Raw genomic sequence first — 24,426 nt, 5'->3', positions numbered from 1 at the left:
CATCAAACAACTATTATTTACAATGACTACACCTTTTAGCATTTAATTAAATATTCTCTGGACATTATAGACAACCACAATATTTAATGCACTGTATTTTGCTCAAACAGATTTTCAGGTAAATAGCTTTACTCTATTTATGCAAAATATATTTAATGTAAAATTTTGAAGCTGTATTATCAGCATACTTTATTTAATGAAAATGTGTTTAGTTCTTTAATATTTTAAATTCTTATACCTGTGTATTTGTATATTTATTTTGTGGGGGTTTAGGGATATACTTATCATAGTCCATGACCAGAAATCAGAGAAAACTTGTTTCTGTTCATTTTCTTCTTTCAAAATTTGAGCTCTGGACTCAGGACATCATACTTGGCCACAAATGCCCTTAACTTTAATCAACTGTTATCAATTTAGATAATAAATATAAAATTACTATGCACACTATGAAAGAGCTTATTAAAATCACTCAGGGCAAGAAAGATGAAAAATATAGACAACATATCTATATTTAGAATGCTAATAATAAATTGTTTCTATTTTGCATTCAATTTATATTGCAGTATTAGGCACTAAAATTGTTTATGATAAAGTCCAATAAGAGATATATGAAATATATGCCTTTAATATAGTGTGTAATTACATGTCAAATTGTAATAATTGGTTTATGGATTTAAAATGATTTTTATAAATCAGTAATGATTGTAATAAGTATTAAACATTATAAATTCACTTTTTCCTCATAGAGAAAATATTTTAAATTCTTTACATTTCAAATGCTATTTCCTTTCCCAGTTTTTCCTCCAAAAACACCCATCACATGCCTCCTTCCCCTGCTTCTACGAGGGTGTTCCCTACCCACCCACCCCCTCCTGCCTCAGCACTCTAGCATTTTCCTACACTGAGGCATGGAGCTTGCATAGGACCAAGGGCCTCCCCTCCCAGTGATGCCAGATAAGGCCATCCTCTGCTACATATGCTGCTGGAGCCGTGGGTCTCTCCATGTGTACTCTTTGGTTGGTGGTTTAGTCCCTGGGAGCTCTGGGGGTCTGGTTGGTTGATATGGGGTTGTAAACCCCTTTAGCTCCTCCACTCCTTCCCCTAACTCCTCCATTGATCTCTGTGCTCAGTCTGATGGTTAGATGAAAGCATCTGCATCTGTATTGGTCAGGCTCTGGCAGAGTCTCTCAGGAGAGAGCTCTATCAAGCTCCTGTTAGCAAGCACCTCTTGGCATCAGCAATAGTGTCTGGGTTTGTTGGCTGCATATGGGATGGTACTCACTGATAAGTGGATGTTAGGTAAAAAGCTCAGAATACCCAACTTACAACTCACAGACCATATGAAGCTCATAGAGAAAAATTAACAGTATATAATATGCAAGTATCTAATAATAAAACATAATAGAAGTTGCAGTATGGTCATGAAACTTCTGTTTTCTAGGTAAAAGGTTTAAAACGTATTAAATACTTGCTACAAAATCTTCAAATTATACTCTGTTCTGTCTGCAAGATGTCCTAGGGAAATGGTGGGACAGAGCTAGAGTAGCCAGCCAATGCTAGGTTTAACTTGAGGTCCAGGCCCGAGAGAGGAACAAAGAGAGGGGGGGTGAGAGAGAGAGGGAGGGAGAGAGAGAGGGAGAAAGAGAGAGAGAGAGAGAGAGAGAGAGAGAGAGAGAGAGAGAGAGAGAGAGAGAGAGAGAGCTCATGCCCTACATTGCCTGGATGGCCAGGAACCAGAGACTGAACCAAACACAACTGGAAAAAATAATGAAATGATTCCTAACGTTATTTCATTTTACTTATAGATTAGTGCTCTGAACAGTTCTCATTAGAGAGGCTTCCTCCAGCAGCAGATACGGAAACCCACAGCCAGATACCGATCAAAAGAGTGTAAGTTGGGTTCCTCCCCTTGGAGTTTGGGTTACTGCATGAAAGAGGAAGAAGGAAACATTGTAGGAGTCAGAGGGACAGGAGGGCACCAGGAGAACATGGCTCGCTGACTTACTAAGCCTGGCTCATATGCAAGATGTGCTAGGGAAATGGTGGGACAGAACTAGAGTGGCCAGGCAATGTTAGGTTTAACTTGAGGTTCAGGCCTGAGAGAGAGAGACAGAGAGACAGAGACAGAAAGACAGAGAGAGAGAGACAGAGAAACAGAGAGACAGAGACAGAGAGACAGTGAGACAGAGAAACAGAGAGACAGACAGAGACAGAGACAGAGACAGACAGAGAAACAGAGACACAGAGACAGAGAGACAGAGAAACAGAGACACAGAGACAGAGAGACAGAGACAGAGAGACAGAGACAGAGAGACAGAGAGAGAGAGACAGAGAAACAAAGAGACAGAGACAGAGAGACAGAGAGACAGAGAAACAGAGAGACAGAGACAGAGAGACAGATACAGAGAGACAGAGACAGAGAGACAGAGACAGAGAGACAGAGAGACAGAGAGACAGAGACAGAGAGACAGAAACAGAGAGACAAAGAGACAGAGGCAGAGAGACAGAGAGAGCAGAGACAGAGAGACAAAGAGATAGAGAGAGACAGAGAGCAGAGACAGAGAGACAGAGTCAGACAGATAGACAAGCAGAGAGAGAGACAGAGACAGAGACAGAGAGAGAGAGAGAAGCAGCAAGCAAGAGCCCACATGGGGCTGCACCAGGTGTTGTGCATATGTTATGATTTTTAGCTTGGTGTTTTTAACAGTGGGAGCAGGTGTATATTTAACTCCTTTGCTGGCACTTGGGATTCTTTCCTTCCTATTGGATCACCTTGCCTAGTGTTGGTGTGAAGGCTTTTACCTTGTCTTATTGTGTCTCGTTTTGTCATGATTGTTTGCTGTCTCTTAGAAGCCTGCTCTGTTATGAAGGGAAATGCGGAGAGTATCTGTGAGGGTGAGAGGGACAGGAAATTGTGGTCTGGATGTATTGTATGAGAGAAGAATGTGTTATCAATGAAACAAAGCAGAAAACAAACAAAAATAAAAACAAACATGAGACTTTAGCCCTTAGATTAAAGGCTCAGATGTCTATTTGTTTTCTAATGAAAGAAAGAGGTAGTGGATCTGGATAGAAGGAGAGGTGTAGGAACTAGGAGGAGAAATGGGGAGGAACTGTAGTCAGGACATATTTTGTGAGAAGAAAATATTATGTGAGAAAATATATTCCAATAAAAAATGAGCATTTAAGCCAGATTATATAGAACACAGGCTTATCCCAGCATCCAAAAAGCAGAGGTCTGCAGACCTCTATGAATCTGAGCCCACGTTGCTCTACACAACATGTTCTAGGCCATCCAATTCTACAGGATAAAACCCTGACTCACCCCAAAACATAAATATTTATTTGTTATAATTAAATAATATAAAAAATTCTATTGGTTATTGTGAATGAACTGTAAAAAGGAATGTATTTGAGTTTTGGATTTTATTTTCCAAAAAATGATAGCCTTTAATATAGTCCAGTTTGGGATTTTCTATAAAAACTAACATTATAAATAATGCTATTTTATCCTTTAAATGTGATTGTTTTTAAAAAGACAAATAAGACTTTTTAGAGAAGAACCTAAGAATTGCTTAGGTTTATATATATTTAATTTTTTATTAATCGGCTATTTTATTTACTTACATTTAAATGTTTCCCCCTCCCTGGTATCCCCTCCACAAACCCCTTATCCCATACTCCTCCCCTAAGAGGATGCTACCCCACCCACTGGCACACTCCTACCTCACCCCTCTAGCATCTCCTTACCCTGGGGCAATAAGCCTCCACAGGACCAAGGGCTTCCCTTCCCATTGATACCAGATTTCTTTATGTGTGTTTTAGGGGACAGTGGAGGGATCATGAGTCATCAGAGACATGCTGAATTTGAGCAAGGATTGCCAAGTAGAGAAATAAGCAGCTGAACTCATGTCTATTTAATCAAAAGAGGCTCATAGGATGGAGACATTTTGATATCATTTGGCAGAACATTCATGGAAAAAAGATTCTTCTAGAGAAAGGAGAAATATTTAAAGAAAAATATTGAGGTCATTATAACCTTAGTTTTGCCAAAAAGTTCCTAGAAATACATAAAAAGATGGGAGATTAAGAAAAGAAAAGTAGCCATATAACTATAATATATTACTAATAATATATTACTAATACACATAAATATGAATATCTTGGTTATGGTTTATTATGTTTTTAACCATGGCTAATTTAGTAACCTCTCTGTCCTGCTGTACATAGGAGGTTTTTCATCAAGACATACAGTATTTTCATCAAAGTTGGTTACTAACAATTGTTTAAAATTAAGGGCAATTGTAGGCAAGCCTGGTGACCTGAGTACAGAATTCAGATTTTGGAAGATAAAAACTAAAATTGAAAACTTTTGCATTTGTGAAATAGGTTGGCACTTACAGCCCAGCCTGATGGCTACAGTTCAGTCCCGAGGGCCACGACCTAGAAGCAAAGAGCTGACCTTTTTTATTAGATATTTTCTTTATTTACATTTCAAATGTTATCCCCTTCCCTCCTTTCCCCTCCAAAAACCCCCTATGCCATTTCCCTCCCTCTGCTCATCAACATACCCCCTCCCACTTCACTGTCCTGGCATTCTCCTATATTGGGGCATCAAGCCTTCTCAGGACCAAGGGTCTCTCATCCCTTTGATGGCCTACAAGGCCATCTTCTGCTACCTATGCAGCTGGAGACATGGGTCCCTCCATGTGTACTCTTTGGTGGGTATTTTAGTCCTTGGTAGCTCTGGGAGTACTGGTTGGTTCATATGTTGTTCTTCCTATGAGGGTGCAAACTCCTTCAGCTCCTTGGGTCCTTTCTCTAGCTCCTCCATTAGGGACCTTGTGCTCAGTCCAATGTTTGGCTGAAAGCACCCACCTCTATATTTGTCAGGTATTGACAGAGCCTCTCAGGAGACAGCTATGTCAGGCTCCTGTCAGCAAGATCTTGTTGGCATTCACGTTAGTGTCTGGGTTTGGTGACTGTATATGGGATGTATCCCCATGGGGGACAGTTTCTGCATGATCTTTCCTTCAGTCTCTGCTCCACACTTTGATTATGTATCTCCTCCCAGGGGAATTTTGTTTCCCCTTCTAAGAGGGACCAAAGTGTCAATACTTTGGTCTTCCTTCTTCTTGATCTTGGTTTGGTTTGTGAATTATATCTTCAGTACTCCAAGCTACTGGACTAATATCTACTTATTAGTGAGTGCATACCATGTGTGTTCTTTTGTGATTGGGCTACCTCACGTAGGATGATATTTTCTAGTTCCATCCATTTGCCTAAGAATTTCATGAATTCATTGTTTATAATAACTGAGTAGTATTCCATTGTGTAAATGTACCATATTTTTGTATCCATTCCTCTATTTAGGGGCATCTGGGTTCTTTCCAGCTTCTGGCTATTATAAATAAGGATGCTATGAACATAGCATCCTTAATAAGGACACATATGAACATAGTGGAGCATGTATCCTTATTACATGTTGGAGAATTTTCTGGGTATATGCCCAGGAGTGGTATAGCTGGGTCCTCTGGTAGTACTATGTCCAGTTTTTTGAGGAACCATCAAACTGATTTCCAGAGTGGTTGTATCAGCTTGGAATCCCACCAGCAGTGAAGGAGTGTTCCTCTTTCTCCACATCCTCACCAGCACCTGTTATCACCTGAATTTTTTATCTTAGCCCTTCTCATGGGTGTGAGGTGGAATCTCAGTGCTGTTTTGATTTGCATTTCCCTGATGACTAAGAATGTTGAACATTTCTTCAGATGCTTTTCAACCATTCGGTATTCCTCAGTTGAGAATTTTTTGTTTAGCTTTGTAGCCCATTTTAATAGGTTTATTTGGTTCTCTGGAGTCTAACTTCTTGAGTTATTTGAATATATTGAATATTAGCCCTCTGTCTGATAGATGAGGGTTGGTAAAGACCTTTTCCCCAATTTTTTGATTGCCATTTTTTTCTATTGACTTACAAAGACTTTGTAATTTTATGAGGTTTCATTTGTTAATTCTTGATCTGAGAGCATAAACTATTGGTGTTCTGTTCAGGAAAAATTTCCCCTGGGCCCATGTGCTTGAGGCTCTTCCCCACTTTCTTTTCTATTAATTTCAGTGTGTCTGGTTTTTTTGTGGAGGACCTTGATCCATTTGGATTGAGCTTTGTACTGGGAGCTGAGAATAGATCAATTTACATTCTTCTGCATGATAACCACCAGTTGAACCAGCACCATTTGCTAAAAAGGTCATCTTATTTCCACTGGATGGTTTTAGCTCCTTTGGCAAAGATCAAGTGAGCATAAATGTATGGCTTCATTTCTGGGTCTTCAATTCTATTCCATTGACCTACCTGCCTGTCACTGTACCCATGCAGTTTTTATCAATGCAGCTTTGTACTGTTGGAGGTAAGGAATACTGATTCCCCAGGAATTCTTTTATTGTTGGAAATCGTTTTAGCTATCCTGGGGTTTTTTTGTTATTCCAGACAAATTTGGAAATTGTTCTTTCTAACTCTATGAAGAATTGAGTTGGAGTTTTGATGGGGATTGCATTGAATCTGAAGATTGCTTTTGACAAGATGGCAATTTTTACTATATTAATCATGCCAATCCACAAGCATGGGAGGCTTTCCATCTTCTGAAGTCTTCTTTAGAGAGAGCATACACTAGTAGATAGCTTGACATCATATCTGAAAGCTCTAGAACAAAAAGAAGCAAATATACCCGAGAGGAGTAGATGGGTGAAAATAATCCAACTCAGGGATGAAATCAACCAATTAGAAACAAAAAGAACTATGCAAAGAATCAACCAAACCAGGAGCTGGTTCTTTGAGAAAATCAACAAGAAAAATAAACCCTAAGCCAGACGAACCAAAGGGCACAGAGACAGTATCCAAATCAACAAAATTAGAAATGAGAAGGGAGATATAACAACAGAAACTGGGGAAATTCAAAAAATCATCAGATACTACTACAAAAGCCTGTGCTTAACACAATTGTAAAATCTGATTGAAATGGACAATTTCCTAGACAGATGCCAAATACCAAAGTTAAATCAGGATCATATAGACCATCTAAACAGTCCCATAACTTCTAAAGAAACAGAAACAGTCACTAAAAGTCTCCCAACCAAAAAACAAAACAAAAACAAAAATAACCAAAAAACAAAAAACGCACAGGAGCAGATGGTTTAGTGCAGAATTCTATCAGACCTTCAAAGAAGACCTAATACCAATACTCTTCAAACTATTCCACAAAATAGAAACAGAAGGAACACTACCCACCTCATTCTATGAAGCCACAATTATGCTGATACCAAAACCACACAAACATCCAACAAAGAGAACTTCAGACCAATTTCCCTTATGAATATCGACGCAAAAATACTCAATAAAATTCTTGCCAACCGAATCCAAGAATACATCAAAACAATCATTCACCACGACCAAGTAGGCTTCATCCCAGAGATGCAGGGATGGTTCAATATAAGGAAATTCATCAATGTAATCTACTACATAAACAAACTCAAAGAAAAAAAACATGATAATTTCATTAAATGCTTAAAAATCATTTGGCAAAATTCAACATCCCTTCATGTTAAAAGTCTTGGAAAGACCAGAAATTCAAGACCCATACCTCAACATAGTAAAAGCAATATACAGCAAACCAGTAGCCAACATCAAACTAAATGGAGAGAAACTTGAAGTAACCCCACTAAGATCAGGGACTAAACAAGGCTGCCCTTCTCTCCATTTCTATTCAATATAGTACTTGAACTTTTAGCTAGAGCAATTAGACAACAAGAGGAGGTCAAAGGTATAAATTGGAAAGGAAGAAGTCAAACTATCCCTATTCAAAGATGATATGATAGTATGCTTAAGTGGCCCCAAAAACTCCACCAGAGAACTCCTACAACTGAGAAACAGCTTCAGCAAAGTGGCCGGATATAAAATTAGCTCTAACAGATTAGTAGCCTTCCTATACTCAAAGGATAAACAGGCTGAAAAAGAAATTAGGGAAACAACACCCTTTACAATAGTCACAAACAATATAAAATATGTCTGTGTGACTCTAACCAAAGAAGTGAAAGATTTGTATGACAAAACTTCAAGTCTCTGTAGAAAGATATTAAAGAGCTGACTTCCAAATGTTGCCCTTTGACCTCTCCATGCACATCTTCCTTCCCCTCTCACTTTCCCTCCCTCCATCCAAACACACAAACTTCAGTGTGTGAAAAGATAACAATAAGGTGAAAAGTTCAGCTCTAGAATGGGAGGAATTCTGGGAAATGGAACATATGTTGGTAGTTACACATTCAAAACTACAAGGAGCCCTTATTCTTAATCACAGGGCCAACCCCACTCAGAAATGGATGAATTGGGTAGGATCGTAGCTCAGACAGTAAAATATTTACCACACAAGTATAAGAATGCAATTCAATCCCTCAAACCTATGTAAAAAGACACGTGTAGTGACCTGTGCTCATAACCCCACTGTTGGAGAGGCAGAGACAGGTCAAATATCTCCGACCTCACTGGCTAGTCAGCTAACCTTTTCCACTTGGTTAGTATCAAGATGGCCAGGTTCCCTCTTTCAAAAACAAATAGCTGAGACTAACCTCCACCTTTAACTTACACACTCATGTTTGCACCTACACTCACACATGTACACATGTACACTTGCAAACACATAAGCAAATACCTGCACAGCCACACAGTAACAATAAGCTTTTATTTTTAAAGAAATAGGCAAAGAACTTGAATAAGTATTTTTCTAATGAAGACAGATGGCCAATACCCTCGTGATTGCTCACAGCACTTTCCACTTGGGAAATTCACTGCTGTGACATATATCAGAATTCCATTCCTTTTCCCAACTAAATAATACTCCATTACACACACATACCACATTTCATCATGTGTTTGTTGGTAAAGACTGAGTTATCTTCAGCTTTGGTTTAATGGACAGTGGCATGTACGTCTTACGTATTAATACATAATTGTCAGTTTTAAAAGCCTTTAAATGCCTATTAGTAAAATTGTTAGATAAAATGTTATCTTTTGTAGGGATTTTGGAGGAAATCCAAAAGGTTTTTCACAGAATCAGCATGATTATACACTTCCATGAATAATAGATGATATTTCAACTTCACAGGGCATTTTCTATACCACACCCATTCTAGTAAATATGAAGTATATGCTACTATAGTTTTATTTGTACTTCACCAGTGAGTTCATCTATTGATCTCATAGTATTTTCTCAGTGATGCAAACCTCACCCTATCTCATTTGGATTTGTTTTATTAGTCTTAGCTGTCCTCACCCACGTATCCTTATATTCAATATTCTAATAGACAAAATGTTCTGCTAAAGAAATATTGTGCCACAAACATTAGATTTTTTTTGATCTTTGACTTGACAAGTGATCCTTTTTTCATACACAATGGCATGATGAAATACACTAAAGTTGATAAAATTGATATATTTCCTTAACACTTTAGTGTTGAGATAATATTCAGGAATATCTTCTACAGCTTGGATATCATCTGTGAATAAGTAAAAGAGCTAAAGTAGAAGGTAATTTGCTCACACAGGATAATTGAAGAAAGCCTCATGAGATATAGCTACAGGAACTGAGGCATCCCCTATTAAAGGAACTCAAGATATTAAAAGCTAGGTTGAAAGATGCTAAAAGTAGAGAGAAATCATATACAAAGGTTGTGAACAAAGGATCAAACTTGGTATTTGAATGTTAATAAGGTAGTGTGGATGGACAGAAGAGACAGAAAGAGAATTATCGTCAGAGTGGTTGGAATGCAGAGTAAAACATATAAGTTTGTGTGAATGAGTAAATTTATATGTAGGCTAAATTGTCATAAGAAGGCATACAAAATTTTAAGTATAAAGATTTCTAATATCATTAACATTTTTGATACACATTTTGCTTTTCAATGAAAAAATCCATGACAAGAAATAATACAGAGGCTCTTAATACTCAAGACATAATTAACATATCAAATGATTCCCAATAAGAAGGAAGGAGAGGGCCCTGGTCCTGGACAGGCTTGATCGAGCTTTGTAGGAGAGTACCAGGACAGAGAAATGGGAGGGGGTTGATTGGGGAATGAGCAGAGGGAAGAGGGCTTATGGGACTTACAGGGCAGAGGGAGCTGGGAAAGGGGAAATCATTTGGAATGTAAACAAAGAATAAAGAAAATAAAAAAAAATAAATTAAAATAAAAAAGAAATAATACAGAGGCATGTAAAATCTAAATAAGAAATAGTGATGAATTAGGGAGATTGGGAGAAGAAAGTGAATTTACCTCAGAGGGATGTTTAGCAAAACGTGGAAATAAAATGGATTTGCTAGCTATGCAAGAGACATAATTGTGACAGGTACCCAGAGTTTGAGTTGATGCCTGTGCTTTTTACTGAAATGGAACCTACTAAAGAACTCCAATTCTTAGGGAGGCATTTAATGTTAGATATGTAATTTGCTATAGAATCAATATAAATAGACTAAATGTTCCTTTTTAAACATGCTCTGTATTGAGTTAAAAGAAATGCTAGAAAGTTTAAATTACCCAGGTATAGTGATATGTCTCAGCCACCACCAGCAATCAGAAAGCTAATAATATCCCCTCCCCCCCACACACACACTGGAAAAAAGCAAAAAGATGAAACTAACAAACTCAAAGAAAGTAAAAGTAGACACTAAGATGTAGGGAAGGCATGTCTAATGAATACTTTTTTAATTTTTAAGTTTTATCAATGTCATGATTTTGTTGCCATGATAAAAACACAGCGACCAAAAGCACATTATAAAAGAAAGAGATTATTTTAACCTGGCATTCAGAAGCAAAGTCAGTAATGGGAGGAAAGGCACCATGGTGCTCAACAAATGCATGAAGCCTAGAGGGCAACAGAAAAGAGAAAGCCAGATAGCAATACAGAAGTAGAACAAGGAAGGTGAGCCACTCTCAAATACCTCCCCAGTGAAGTCTTCCTACAGTGCATTTCCTTATTTTTATTAGATATATTCTTTGGTTCCCCCCCCCGAAAGTCCCATAAGCCATCTCTTCTCCCCCTGTTCCCTAATCAACCCCCTCCAGCAGCATTTGACAAAATTCGGCATCCTTTCATGTTACAATTCTTGGAAAGACCAGAAATTCAAGGCCCATACCTTAACATAGTAAAAGCAATATACAGCAAACCAGTAGCCAACATCAAACTAAATGGAGAGAAACTTGAAGCAAGTCCACTAAAATCAGGAAGTAGACAAGGCTGCCCCCTCTATCCATATTTATTCAATATAGTACTTGAAGTTCTAGCTAGAGCAATTAGACAACAAAAGGAGGTTAACGGGGTACAAATTGGAAAAGAAGAAGTCAAATTATCACTATTTGCAGATGATACGATAGTATCCTTAAGTGACCCCAATAACTCCACCGGAGAACTCCTACAGCTGATAAACAACTTCAGCAAAGTGGCCAGATATGAAATTAACTCAAACAAATCAGTAGCCTTCTTATAGTCAAAGGATAAACAGACTGAGAAAGAAATTAGGGAAATGACACCCTTCACAATAGTCACAAACAAAATAAAGTATCTTGGTGTGACTAACCAAACAAGTGAAAGATCTATATGACAAGAACGTCAAGTCCTTGAAGAAGGAAATCGAAGAAGACCTCAGAAGATGGAAAGATTTTCTATGCTCGTGGATTGGCAGGTTAATATAGTAAAATTGGCAATCTTGTCAAAAGCAATATACAGATTCAATGCAATCCCCATCAAAATCCCTACTCAATTCTTCATAGAGTTAGAAAGAGCACTTCTCATATTCATCTGGAATAACAAAAAACCCAGGATAGATCAAACTATTCTCAACAGGAAAAGAACTTCTGGGAGAATCAGTATCCTGGACCTCAAGCAGTACTACAGAACAATAATGTTAAAAACTGCATGGTATTGGTATAGTTATAGGCAGGTATATCAATAGAGTAGAATTGAAGACCCAGAAATGAACCCACACACCTATGGCCACTTGCTCTTTGACAAAGGAGCTAAAACCATCCAGTAGAGAAAAGATATCCTTTTCAACAAATGGTGCTCGTTCAACTGGTGGTTAGCATGCAGAAGAATGCTAATCAATCCAGTCTTATCTTCTTGTACTAAGCTCAAGTCCAAGTGGATCAAGGACCTCTACATAAAATCATACAGAGTGAAACTAATAGAAAAAGAAAACTTGGGAAGAGTCTTGAGCACACGGGCACAGGGGAAAATTTCCTCAACAGAACACCAATGGCTTATGCTCTAAGATCAAGAATTGACAAATGGGACCTCATAAAACTACAAAGTTTCTGTAAGGCAAAAGATACTGCCAATAGGACAAAACGGCAACCAACAAATTGGGAAAAGATCTTTACCTACAGTGTATTTCTTTTCCTAAAAGTTCCATAGGATCCCCCTAAAGCCCCAGTATTGGGGACCAAGTGCTTAAATATATAAGCCTATGGGGCTATATTTTCTATTCATGTTACTATACTTGATAAGAAACATTACATTTACTTAGAAGGATGATACGGGAGAACACGTTTTCTTGAAGAAGACCAAGTTTTACCGTGTGTGTGTGTGTGTGTGTGTGTGTGTGTGTGCATATATGTATGTATGGATATACATATATATGCCATAATATATATATGTGTGTGTGTGTATTGCACCATGTTCAAAATTTCCTTAAAACAATTATATTTTTTCTTCTCCACATTTGCCTTGTGATTTTGCAAAACAACATTATATTCAAATCCTAAATTTCATGAACTGAAGTGTTAAGTCTTAGGTCAGAAATTTAAATGTATATCTGGGTGTGCAGCCTAAGTAAATTATTCTTTGTTCAAAAAATTATTATTCAACCCTAGGCATGTTCAATATAGTTTCAAATTATTGTTATTATACTGACTTGGTTTATGTTTATGGAGAAAGAAACGGCATAAAATGCACAATTCACTACTGCCCTCTGCTGCACACAGGGCGGAGGAGAGAACTCAGAAAAATGGCCGGAGAAATACAGTATTGTGTCCTGACAACACACACAGGTAGGATTCTGTTTAGTGACCACACTAACTGATCCTGCCTAAAACACACTTACTGAATTTCACCACAAAATGGGCGTTTGAATCAGATTCATAGTGTTTCTAAAAACCCTCAGAACTCAGGAGAAAAGATAACTAGAATCCAAACAAAATCCTCATGCCAGACAGATCTTCGTGAATGAGTTTCTTTTTCAGAGTCATGGTCTGAAGCCAGAGGAAAGCATCTCATTATTAAGGGGTCACTGAAGTTCCTCTTTGATGTTCAGTAAATTATTGTGAGAAGAACATCCAGAGAACAAAACGTTCCAATGGCCAGTCAATGATAAAATCTTACAGAGGCAGATCAGCATAAGGCAATTTTGCCTTTTAGAAAGTAGGAAGGCTTTTCGTTGTTTTGTTTTCAGTTTTGTTTTGGTTTGTGTGGAAGGTTTCCAGCCGGGAAAGAACACTATGTGCCTCGTACCAACAGGAGGCTCGTTACAATGGAAGCAACCCTTAAACCGCATTCTGCAAAACATGCAAACATTCGTCAGCGAACAGGAAGAAGTCACCCAACCTAGTCATGCAAGCTGACTGTCTTCTCAGGCCTCAAAACTCTCAAGGGCTCACGGTGATCTTTTCGCAGACTCAGCCAACTTTCTAGAGGCTGCTAGAATGAGTCATTTAGGACTGGAATGGAAGGGAGAGGAGGAGAGGCAAACCAAATCCTGTATAGACCATATACCATCCCACCATAAAGACAGAAATAGTCTCCTTACATTGACAAAATAATGTTAGAGCATCTAGTAAAACGAAGAATTGTTTTAAGTATTATTTAACCCCCAGCGCCCTTTCAGTTCCTAAGTGGTCCCCAGTTAGCAACATCTCTGGTGCATCTCTCAACACTTTTCTTGTGGGGCTCTGACTTCTCTAGTGGTCACCAGAGTAGGACCACTGAATCCTATATGAAAGGTAGTTTTGAAGCTGATAAAACATGTTTTGAATGGCAAAATCAGCAAAGCTTCATTTTGGCAACTAAAACGATAAAGCAAGGGCAAAGAGAGATTTAATGTCACAGAGATTTTCATTTAACTATTGTTTATTCATATATCAAATTTGCAAAATTATCTTGCTGTGTATTTGCCTGTTCAATTAAAATTGCCTCAACGTTTGCAATTTTAGGTATTGTCTTTTAAATATTAATATCCTATTAGACAAATGGTTTGAACATATTTTCATGCATCATGTTGGTTTCCTTTTAAGGTCTACAAGTTGAATTCAAGGCATACTCAGCCTACACATACCACACACACACACACACACACACACGCACGCACACACATCCATATTTTTTTATAAAAAAATCTGAAAATCAAAGCTAAAATGAGCTACACCTTTACACATATTAGGATGACTGATATTAAAAGTCAAATTATACTAACTCAGAAATGTATGCATTACAGAATCCTGTTTAGTTGTTTTGTTTTGCATTGCCTATGCTTTTGAAAATAATATCAGTAAAATCATGCCAAGACCAGTTGTGTAGTTGCCCCAGTGTTTTCCTCTAGAATGTTTGTGGTTTCCAGCCCTGTAATTAAATCTTCAGTCTGTTTTGGGTTGGCTTGTGTGTTACATAAGCTGATGGTCCAGTTTCATTGTTTTGTACATGAATGCTCAGTGTTATGAGCGAGCATCGTTAGGTTGAGAGCTTGTCCTTTTCTTACTTTGTATTCCTGGCATCCTTATTGTAAATTAGTGTACTGTGTATTTATGAATTTATCTCTGGACTCTTTACTATGTCCCACGGCTTTTATACGTCTCATTTTGTGCCAGTTCTTTGCTGTTCTGATCACTGGAACTCTACAATGCATGAGAAATTTCTCAACCTCAGTCACCAAGAGGAAAAAATAGAGGTTAAGGCCAGGGGACTGGCTAAGCAGGAAAACACTTGCCTTCTAAATGTAATGACACCAGGATCTGTATTGCAAGCATCCATATAAACACCTGGCATCACGTGTTTCTTGCTTGTACTTCCAGGGCTCAGAAGGAAGATGCGTACAAAAGAATCCCAGAGCCAATTTATAAACTGGATAAGAACCAAGCTTATATTAGCAGTTCTATGCTCAACTAAGAAAGCCTGACTCAAGCCTGAACAAGGTGACTGTCTAACAAAGAAGGCTCCTGATGTCCACCATGAGTTTCAATATGCACATAGACATACAAGGATGCTTAACTATATACATATGTACTCCTACACACATAAACATAATGCACAGATGTATGCCACATACACATATATGCATACAAAGGAGAGACACAGATTAAATCTATGATGAGCTATTATTCTACACTTTTTTTATTCGATATATTTTTTATTTACATTTCAAATGATTTTTGCTTTTCTAGACCCCCACTCCCCAAAAGTCCCATAAGCCCCCTTCCCTCCCTCTGTTTTCCCACCCAACCCTTCCCACTTCCCTCTTCTGGTTTTGTCCTATACTGCTTCACTGAGTCATGCTCATGGATCGGCAGGATTACTATAGTTAAAATGGCCATTTTGCCAAAAACAATATACAGATTCAACGCAATACCCATCAAAATCCCAACTCAATTCTTCACAGAGTTAGAAAGAGAAATCCTCAAATTCATCTGGAATAACAAAAAACCCAGGATAGCTAAAACTATTCTCAACAATAAAAGAAATACTGGGGGTATCAGTATCCCTGACCTCAAGCAATAATACAGAGCAATAGTGTTAAAAACTGCATGATATTGGTACAGTGACAGGCAGGCGGATCAATGGAACAGGATTGAAGATCCAGAAATGAACCCACACACCTATGGTCACTTGATCCTTGACAAAGGGGCGGAAAACATCCAATGGAAAAAAGATAGCCTTTTCAACAAATGGTGCTGGTTCAACTGGAGGTCAGCATACAGAAGAATGGGAATTGATCCATCCTTGTCTCCGTGTACTAAGATCAACTCCAAATGGATCAAGGACCTCCACATAAAGCCAGACACTCTGAAGCTATTCTACACTTCTTAAGATAACCATTATCTAAAAGTCAAATTGTAATGAATGTTGACAAAAGAATGGTGGAAGGGGACCTCTTGTCCACTGTTGGTGCTATTGATGGAAAAGATGTGGAAGTTCCTCAGAAGGCCTGAGAATAAAAATAGCATTTGATTCATCAATTCCAAGTCTGTATCTATATCCAAAGGAATTGGAATTCAGACCTCAAAAACGTACCTATGTGCATCAGTACTTTATTTCTAATTACCAATATAGAAAACATCTGTGTGCATTAGAAGGTGAATATATAATGAAAAATATACAGATATGTGTAAATATGATCATTAATGCCTTATTTTAATTATTCATATATTATAGATACATTCATATAGAATATTCGTGTATTATATGTAGTGAGCCACCCTTTGTTCTTCTCTGTTACAAGATGGCGCTGGCCACATGCAGCTCCCTGGTAGTAAATCACTTGAATACATGTGCAGTGTGCTGTATTCCTTATCTCACTTACATGCTAATGAAGAACTCACTGAGTTCACCTATGAGAAAACGGCTGGTTATCTCCCTGGGCAGATGAGGCTATCTAGGCTTTATAAGGTCAGGCTGGCAGAGAGCCCGGGGCCGCCAAAAGAAGAAATAAGCTTAATTCAAGGTTTTCTGAATAAACCATTAAAGGAAGAAACTCCTTGGTGTTGCGTACTCTTTGCTGGCGAAGGTGGACGCGACATTATTGGTGGCCCATACGGGGAAGTGTTCAGAACCTTTTTATGGTCGGGGTTTTCAGTGCGCTGGTGAGTACCCAGTAGTTGGGGGTTAATTAAATTTAAAATTCCCAGAATATGGGAGGTATAAAGATCCCGGTTATGGGACAAGACAGCTCTCGGTATTAAGAGGCTATAAAGATCCCAGTAATATATGGGACAAGGCAGCTCTCGGTATTAAGAGGCTATGAAGTTCCCGGTATCTGGGGCAAGTTTTAAATTATAAAAGAAAAATTAATCGGTAATAGAGGCCACTGGAGTCTCCGGTCTGTAGTACAAACGGACCAATGAGGAGAGTGTGGCTAGTTAGCCCCGCCCTACAAATTAAGGCAGGAAGTTCGTGGTGGAACAAAAGGAAAGAGGATTTGCATAGTAATCAACTAACAGTGAACTCACAGTTCTCAGTTAAGAACCATGGGAATTTTAAGTAAGAAGTTCTCATGCCTAATGTGATTATATGCACATGCACACCGGTGGATTGTTGGCCAGCCTTAAAATAATCTTTCTATAAATGAGTGCTCCAGTGGATATTTTGCTATGTAAAATAATCAAGATGCATAAACTAAGTTTACATCATTTCACACATGAAATCTAAAGTTAAACTCGTAAAAATGAAGTATACACTTGTTGTTGGAGACTGTTCAGTGGAAGAAATGGAGACCACAGCTTCTGATTTAGGATCAAAGGTGTGACATGGCCAACAGTGCTAACTAGTAATGTAAAAATACACCTGAATTTGATGTGAGTCTACATTAAGTACTTTCACTATTATAAATTATAAGTAATTTGATGATTACATTAATTAGCTCAATTATAGGGATGTCTTTACAGCTATACATATATACTTCATTCAGTATATATGTATACTGCATCATCCCTTGATATGTGTTAAACTTGAATCTTAGGGTTTTACTTCTTTGAACAGACACCATGACCAAGGTAACACTTATAAAGGACAACATTTAATTGGGGTTGGCTTTCAGGCTCAAAGTTTCAGCCCATTATCATTAACATGAGAGCATGGCAGCTTCCAGGTAGGTATGGGGTAGGAGGATCTGAGAGTTCTGAAGACTACTAGTGGAAGACTGGCTTCCAGGCAGCTCAGATGAGGGTCTTAATGTCTATGGCCACGGTGCCATACTGCTCCAACAGGGCCACACCTCCTAATAGTGCCACTCCCTGGCCCAAGCATATATAAACCATCACAACATGTATAATTTATAGCTCTTAATGATACCTCAGCAAAGCTAAGGGAAAGGAAAAGTGTAAAGTCAGGTCTGGGGTTACAATGCTACAATACTGTACTGTTGCATTATTCCTGTAAGGCCATTGTCTAAATTGGCCAGAGACAGAGATGAGTAGTGTCTCTGTCTCTGAGTGTTAAAACATGATTATATCTGTGTTGATACCTCCTTTTGAATATTCACTTGATTTTTTACAGGCAGTAGTTTAAAATTGCCTTTACTGTACCGTAAGTTGATTTTTCCCTAAAAGCTAGAAAGACTGATGACTGATAAGTGTTAAGTTGCATTGAGTCCACAGTGATGTGCACATTGCCAAAGGATGCAAGAGATTACAAGGAGTATGATGGACACTTTGAACAATGGTTGGAAGCTCAGGATTTTTCTGTAAGGGAACCAGTAAGAACAATGAAACTGAGAAGCCAAGCACCAAACAAGATGTATCTAAGAATACTGCCTTGAAAATTAAGGTAAAATTCAAGACAGATGGGATTGGTCATAGAAAAATTGTGAGACCAGAATTTGGATTAGTAAAGTCCAAAGGAACAATCTCTACTATGGCAGAGACATTGAAGAAATTCTACAGGGAGCTGTTCCTGTGCAGAACAGTGAAGGCATATAGAGGAGGAGCTCCAGTGAAGGGGGAATTTATTAATAAGGACTGCTATCGTCTCCTCCTTAGAAAGATAACTATCATAGGGACAAAGCACACTTCTCTACTTCCTAGCATGATATGACAAAGTTCCATTTCAAGGACATTGATTGACATAAAACTAAAAGCATCAAAATGTACTTTGACCTTACTTTAAACTTTTATGAGTATTTTACATATGCAATGATATTTCTATATATCCACATTTCATTCCTTTCCCTTCCAAGTTTCTTCTATCCCCTCTACCCACCACCACTTTTCTCCACCAGCTTTAAGTGCCTTTAAAAAAAGTATCCACTGAGTTTGCTTCACAGATTCACTGTTTGCATGGATGTAGAATCTACCATTGTAGCATGGGTAGTCTTTCAAGGATTGCGTTCCTGAAGAAAACTGACTTTTCCTCCCCCAAAGTGACAAGATGACAATATCTCCTCAACTAAGAGTGGCACTTCATCAGCCTCTGCCACCTGTGCTAAGATTTTTGCTGACATCCAGGTTTTGTGCATGCTGTTATGGCTTCTGTGAAATTACATGCTTAATGGCTCAGTCCATTAAACGCTGTTTCCCAGAAGGTATTCACTCCTTCTCATCTTACAGTGTTTCCATTTCCTCTTCCGCAGTGACCTTTGAAACTAAGGGAGGAGGACATTATGATGTACATGCCTACACCATAGTCTCTTACTCTCTGAATATTGATTAGTTACATGTCACAGTGTTTACCACCTGAGTGGAGGGACGCAATAATCTGCAAGCATAAAGATAAATACTTACATGGCAATTTAATACTGTGTTCATTTAGCAAAGTAATGGCTTTAGACTCTGCCTAAAAACTAGGGCCTAGTCAATCACAGGATTTGGGCCCACTTAAAAGTACCAACTATATCTAAGGATTTGTACAATGAAAACTTTAAGATACTGAATAAAGAAATTGAAGCAGATAGCAGAAGATGGAAAGATGTTCTCCTAATCTTATGGGTTGGAAAGATTCTTGTTGGGAAAATGGCCATCCTACCAAACTCAGTCTACAGATTCAATACAATCCCCATCAAAATTCCAACACAGAAATTGTAGAGCATAATCTTAAAATTCATATGTAGAAAGAAAAGACACAAGATGAACTCGTACTTTAAATCTAAAAGCAAAAAACAACAATTGTCAAAAGATTAATGTGGAATACAAATGTAAAATAAAGCAGAAGTGACAACTGGAGCAAAGACAGGGTCCCTCAGAGTGACCAATACTACAACGAATTTTACAGTTTTGCCAGGAAAACAAATAAAAACCAATAGGAAATTCCCTTAGGAATTTGTTGTGGGAAGGAAAATCCAGAGGCTTAAAGATGTGAAAAAAGATAGGATTTGTTATGGCTACCATTTTAAAACTGCATCTTTTTTTTTTTAAGGAAAGCATGAGTTTTTAAATCTATACTTAATTGGTCAAACAACAACAATAACTTCGTTTAGATATGGTGAGAAGACTTAGTACCCATCACTCTAAGTTACTTTTCGTTTGTCCACCTTCATCTTCCAAGTGTCTCTATGTGTATTGTCTTTTCTTTAATTCAATGAATTCTGATAAAATACAACAGGCAAACGTACTGCCTTTTAGACAGTTGTGCTTTACGTAGCAGGGTATCCCTTTACACAGTGTATATCTTTTCCTAGTTGAATTTCTGTGATTAAATTCCTTTGACTTCATCTTCTCACCCATGACACTTAATGGACAGAAATAAATAAGGCGGACAAACATGGATCACCTATGATTCTGGCAAAACACAATTACATTTCTCAGTTGTAAGGCAGACTGTTTGCCACTTCTATACCTTGAATGGATTACAGGACAGCGTGGGAACGTGGTGCTTTCTGCTCCTTGGAAACGTGCTACTTGTGCACATCTAGAATAACTTGCTCCATTTGTTCTCATGCAGTTTATTAGATTTACCAAAATCATGTAGTTAAATTTAGGTTCTTGGAAAGGAACTAGCCATGAATTAGCATGAATTTACAATAATACTGTACCTCTTTCCTTTGACACAAAAAAAAAAAGAAAAAGAAAAGTCAACCCATTTCACATTGCCCAACACTAACATTTAAAATGTAGGAAAATATGTGTCCTCATCCAAAACTGGAAATGTGATGTATAATTAAAAGTACAGTGATTCAATTTCTCCTTAACTGAAGGGACAATAACAACTGGCATTTTCCTTAGGGAATTACCTTCCCTGATGCTACATGCCAAGTAGCATTTTGAAATCCTTCATAGATACCCCTATTTTAAGTTAGAAATGCAAAGTTCACAATACCTAGAATGAGTCTAGGAGATAACCAAACATAGCTAGGCTCCTACAGCCAAACCTTACCACCCAGATGATAAAGAGATCTGACTTTAGAAAGTAGTTGTGTGACTTCTAAATTCACATTCTGACATCATTTATTCCCATCAATAAATGAATAAAGGTTATTTTAAGAAACACCAAAGAATGAGGCATAGTGATGCACTCCTTTATTCCCAGGACTTGGGAGGCAGAGGCAGGCAGATCTCTATGAGTTCAAGGTCAACTTGATCTTTAAAGTGGGTACCAGAGCTACATAGACCTTGTCTCAGAAAGGGTTGGAGGGTGGAAGGGAAAAGAACGGGAAAAGGGGACTGGAAAAGAAAAAAATCAATCAATTGCATAGCAACAGTCCATTCCAGATGCAAGGATTGACATGAAATGCCAACCATACTATATTTTTTTATATTTCCTTGTAATCAAAGACTAAATATCTGCCCTTGAACATGTTTTCTTTTATATGACTTTTGCTACCTTATTGATAAATTACAAGTAATAATAATATCAACTCATAGAGCTCTTGTGAAACCTGAGTTAATTTAAATTTATGTATGTAAATAAATATATGTAAATTTAATAGTAGAAGCTGGCACAGAGCAAGCACAAAATATGTTTGCTGTCAAAATGATTGACAGAAAATTATGTATGGGCTTATGATATCATCATACTGAGGCACGTGGTTCTGAAATCAAACCAGCAGGCCAAGAAAGAGGATGATTAATTATCCCAGCCATAATATTTCATTTTGAGGGCTTATGACTATTCAAGATAACATCTTTAATAGAAGAACTGAGATAAAATGAACTCAGAATTAATTATATTTTAGGTTGGGTAAGAAGAGGATTACAAATAGTTGTCTCTGGTTTCAGACATCTTGATCATTGCCTGTATGCTTTTAATGAATTGATGGATGGGTGATAAATAATATTTATTTTCTTTTTCATTCATTCCTTCATAACTAGACTTAAGTCAGCCAACCAAGTTTCTCTTCTGTAGCAAAAATAAAAATCTAGAACACAAGATCCCTAATAATATATTTTAAAGGAATAAGCTAAATAAAAGATGATTTTAATGATAACCTCTCTTCTTACTGGGGATATAGATGGGAAAGTCGAGGAAAGATAGAGGAATGTTTTAGCTCATCTTTTAATATCTGAACAAATAATAAGATTACCTGAACAAAAAGAAAAAGGGGATCTCAGAAAAGCAGCCAAGCAAAGTGACCAAAGTCCATCTTGAATAAAGACATTTGTTCTACACTGGTGTCTTTAAAGTGGAAAAAACGGCATCTCTGACTGGTTGTTATGGTGGTTTGAAATGCTTGCTCTAGGGAGTGGTACTGTCAGGAGGTATGGTCTTGTTGGAGTAGGTGTGTGTCACTTTGGGTCTGGTCTGTGAGACCCTTCTCCCAATTCCCTGGAAGCCAGTCTTCTCCTGGCATCGGATGAAAATGTAGAACTTTCAGTTCCTCCTGCACATGCCTGCCTTCCTGCTGCCATGCTCTTGCCTGATGATAATGGACTGAACCTCTGAGACTCTAAAAGCCAGCCCCAATTAAATGTTGTTCTTCTAAGAGCTACCTTGGTCATGGTGTCTCTTCACAGCAGTGGAACCCTAACTAAGACAGTTGTCTCATCTGCAAGTAATGGTGGATGTCCAGCCTGGTGACAGATGTATGATCCCAGAACTTAGGAAGCAAGGGCAGAAAGAGCATGAGTTCAATGACAGCTTCAGTCACACAGCAAATCCCAGACTACCCTTGGCACTATGAGACACAGCCACTAAAAATACACTGTATGCTGCTTTCTCACAGGACCCAAGGGTGGACCCCAGCCCCTACACATGTATTTTTAGTTCCAGAGAACCCTCTGATCCTTTCTGGCACCTGCACTCACATATACACACCCAAGAAAAGAAACACACATACATGTAATTTAAAATAATTTTAACAATTTTCAAAACTATAAAAACATAAAACTGTGCTGGGAGCACACTTAATAAAAGAATACTTACCTAGCACATACAAGGTCCTGTGTTCAATTCCAGTAATGTCAAATTATTATTATTATTATTATTATTCTCATTAAATAGTGATAATGATGATGATGATAGCAACAGAAGCAGCAAAATAAGATTTTTGAGTGTTGAGACAAATCATCCCGAATATTCCTTTGAAGAGGTGAACTGACGTTTGAGTTCAGAAAATTCTGCAGGAGACTTTCAATGTATCGACTCTGAGATTCACTTTCTGCCTGTGCAGTGCCCCAGTGCCCCACAGAACAGGAAGCACAGACTTCAGTTCCCAAGCTTTGGGTCTAAAAATTGTGGTGTCACTTTCTCATCATTGATTCCAATTTTGTATTTTGGTTTCTGTTGCATAAAACGTATTATGAGAAAATAAACTTTCAAGTTGCACTGCTGAGCCCTTAAAACTAACCTCATTTGCTGAACATAAAGTTTTATGACTTTAGAAACTAAGCATTAGTTATCTAAAATATCTTAAAACCACAAATCATAATTTGATAACATGCGTAAGGGAAGAATGACCACAGTGGCAAGAGAAATAATTCCATTTCTTCCTATGAACATCTTGTTCAAGACTCATATTAGGCAACTGGGATTATCCACTCCACCAACACACTTAGCACAGAGCACACAGTTTGTAGACTCTAACATTAATCTCCACTTTTCACTCAGCCTTGACCCTCCAAATTCCTGCTTGCCTGAGGATTTTACATCAGTTCTGGTCTTTTTCTTTTCTAACTGTGGCCCCTGGTTCTGGAAAGACTCAGTGAAACAGTATTCAGCAAAACCAGAACGGGGAAGTGGGAAGGGGTGGGTGGGAGGACAGGGGAAGAGAAGGGGGCTTGCGGGACTTTCGGGGAGTGGGGGGGCTAGAAAAGGGGAAATCATTTGAAATGTAAATAAATTATATCGAATAAAAAAAAAAAAAAGAGAGATGCTTTCCGGCCTAGTTTGACTTTTCTGCCAATGATCTCCCTTCAGTCTAGAAGCTTACTCCTGGACCAGCACTGACTTCAACACTTGCTCTCCACGATGCTCAGCTTGGGGCTACTCCCTTATACTTCACAAAAGGATGAGCTCCTCATCTCCCCTATTGCTGAAGGCAAGGCTGCTTCTGCCTTCCATTTGCCAAATGACTAGCCAAGGCGAGTTCTCACATCCAAGATGTCTACTGAGAAAGGTGGCTCTTGAATCTCCAGTCTCTCTAACCTGGTTTGTTGCACCAGAAGTGTCACCTTCATTTCTATGGTAATCTCCTAATTTGCTCGGGATTCAGTTTTACATGGTCACAAATAAATAAGCGAACAGTTTTCTTTTTT

At 38.1% G+C, this 24,426-nt stretch overlaps 1 long non-coding RNA gene across 1 annotated transcript in view; it reads right to left on the bottom strand.

Annotated features, from left to right (window-relative positions):
- LOC127667003 (uncharacterized) overlaps nt 1-23,346 on the bottom strand; it is a 35,747-nt gene extending 12,401 nt beyond the window's left edge. Inside the window, exon 1 of the long non-coding RNA XR_007973765.1 lies at nt 23,096-23,346. This is a non-coding gene — a long non-coding RNA (uncharacterized LOC127667003). The remainder of the gene's footprint in view (nt 1-23,095) is intronic.
- Between the last annotated feature and the right edge of the window lie 1,080 nt (nt 23,347-24,426).

The sequence above is a fragment of the Apodemus sylvaticus genome, chromosome 16 (assembly GCF_947179515.1).
Source record: "Apodemus sylvaticus chromosome 16, mApoSyl1.1, whole genome shotgun sequence".
Taxonomy (NCBI): Eukaryota; Metazoa; Chordata; class Mammalia; order Rodentia; family Muridae; genus Apodemus; species Apodemus sylvaticus.
The sequence above is the reverse complement of the archived record's forward strand: the minus strand, read 5'-3'. Positions and strand labels throughout refer to the sequence as shown.